General features: G+C 37.6%; 1 protein-coding gene across 2 annotated transcripts in view; it reads left to right on the top strand.

The window, feature by feature from the left end:
• The window catches only part of LOC119596455 (WD repeat-containing protein 13-like), a 47,357-nt gene that overhangs the window by 15,908 nt on the left and 28,949 nt on the right, over positions 1–2,500 (top strand). The window contains exon 1 of one of the 2 annotated variants that reach the window (XM_037945710.1): positions 2,191–2,233. The exons of the other annotated variant lie outside the window; for it this stretch is intronic. The gene's annotated coding sequence lies outside the window, so the exon portion shown is untranslated. Of the gene's footprint in view, positions 1–2,190; positions 2,234–2,500 lie in introns of those variants that run through there. 2 annotated transcript variants of the gene reach the window in all.

The following is a 2,500-nucleotide window of genomic DNA, read 5'->3' as shown; positions in this document are numbered from 1 at the left end:
CTCTTTCATTTTCCTTACGTTCCACGTTCCGATTTTTAATGTGTTTCTTAATTGGACATGCTTTCTTTATCTTCTTTGTCTTCCAGATGCATGTTTAACATTGTCAGCCTGGTTGCCCACTGACTAACTCGCCCCTTGATAACCCATATATATATATATATATATATTATAATATATATATATATATATATATATATATATATATATATATATATATATTTTTTTTTTTTTTTTTTTTTTTTTTTTTTTTTTTTTTTTTTTTACGGTAGGTTCATGTTTGAGCCGCCGTGGTCACAGCATGATACTTAAGTGTAGTTTTCATGTTGTGATGCTCTTGGAGTGAGTACGTGGTAGGGTCCCCAGTTCCTTTCCACGGAGAGTGCCGGTGTTACCTTTTAGGTAATCATTCTCTCTATTTATCCGGGCTTGGGACCAGCACTGACTTGGGCTGGCTTGCCCACCCAGTGGCTACATAGGCAATCGAGGTGAAGTTCCTTGCCTAAGGAACTTCATCGTATCTAGTTTCGATTTACCTAAAATTATTTAAATCAGTGCAAGTGCACTAGTCGCCGTATGCAAGTGCGTGGGTGCATCCATGCACACATGCATTGCCCGCGCGCATATGTGAGCACGCGCACTGATTTTGATGTGTATATATATGTTATATATATATTAAAATTTTAATATATATATATATATATATATTATATATATTTTTTTTTTTTTTTTTTTTTTTTTTTTTTTTTTTTTTTTTTTTTTTTTTTCAACAGCCATTCATTCCACTGGCAGGACATGGGCCTCTCTCAATTCACTACTGAGAGGTTTATATGGCAGTCCCACCGTTGCCTGATTGGATGCCCTTCCTAATCAACCGCGGTTTGTGCCACGGCGGCTATTCCCCACACACATGCGTTCGATTTCTCAAGGCGATATGTCGTTTTTCTAGGTAGGCAATCGGGGTTTGAAGTTCCTTCCCCAAGGGGAAACAACGCACCGGCCGGTGACTCAAACCCCTCAAACTCAGATTGCCCCGTGACAATCTCGAGTCCGATGCTCTAACCGCTCGGCCACCAGGCCTATATATTTTATTTTATATATATATATATATAAAATTATATATATATATATATATATTTTATATATTATATATATATATGTGTGTGTGTGTGTTGTGTGTGTTTTGGTGTGTATGTGTATATATCATATGTGTGTGTGTTTTGTATCTCTATATATACATATATGCATACTGTATGTATTTTTCAAGTTGCTCTGTCCTACAAGGACTTTTGGCGATCATGGATTTCCGTGATTTTCTTGGCAATTTAGAGCGGTGGTTTGCCGTTGCCTTCCGCCCGGGGTTTTTATCGAGTCACCATCTCTATTTACCCAGTTCTGGGACCGTCACTGTGTGTGTGTGTGTGTGTGTGTGGGGTGTGTGTGTGTGTGTGTGTGTGTGTGTGTGTGTGTATGTATACATTGTGTGGTGTGTATGTATACATATGTGTGTGTGTGTATCTTCATGTATATACATATATGCATACATGTTTATAGGGTATATATGCATATATAAATAAATAACAATATAATATACACATATACATACATATATACATACATACATACACACCCACACACACACACACCCACACACACCACACACCACACACACACACACACATATTTTAATATATATAATATATAATATATATATATTATAGTTATATATATATATATATATATATATATATATATATATATATATATATAAAATATATATATATATACATGCACACACACGTGTGTGTGTGTGTGTGTGTGTGTGGTGTGTGTGTGTGTGGGGTGTGTGTGTGTGTGTGTGTGTGTGTGTGGTGTGTGTTTTGGGTGTGTGTGTGGTGTGTGTGTGTGTGTGTGTGTGTGTGTGGTGTGTTTTGTGTGTGTGTGTGTCCCCGCAAAACACACACGAACGTAAGCGTTGATTACTCTAGTGGAAACGTAAAATTCAGACTGTTTAATTCATTCCTGATACCTATCCAACTCACATACACCCTATTCCCCAAACAATACTCACCTTCCACGGATTAAAAGCAGCATGAATCCACGCGAATCCGCATTCCTCCTACACGAACGGCCAATGTTTACAATCAGTTCCCCTTCATGTTTCTCTCCGCGACGTCCTGCTTTCCCCCTCTTTTCAGGAAGTCGGCCCCTTTTAATCCGTCTCAGGGCGCTGGAGGTAAGAAATTGTGGAGTTTTTAATTGTGGTGGACGTTTTTTTAAAACCATGGCTTAGAAAGGGCAAAGGGGGTGAAGGTCTGGTTGGTAGGCTTAAATGTGAGATTTTGTTAGTTAAATGTGGGAGGTAAATGCGTATGTCGTGTTTTGGGGTTTGATAATTGACAATATTGGCAATTTTTTTTATTTTTTTTTATTTTTTAAACTCACAGCTAAGAATTTTCAGTCACACGTCACTTGCTAAAACGTATGAGGCAATGCGATGACA

Source organism: Penaeus monodon, chromosome 38, assembly GCF_015228065.2.
Source record: "Penaeus monodon isolate SGIC_2016 chromosome 38, NSTDA_Pmon_1, whole genome shotgun sequence".
Lineage (NCBI taxonomy): Eukaryota > Metazoa > Arthropoda > Malacostraca > Decapoda > Penaeidae > Penaeus > Penaeus monodon.
Note: the sequence above shows the minus strand (reverse complement) of the source record. Positions and strands in the feature narration are given on the sequence as shown.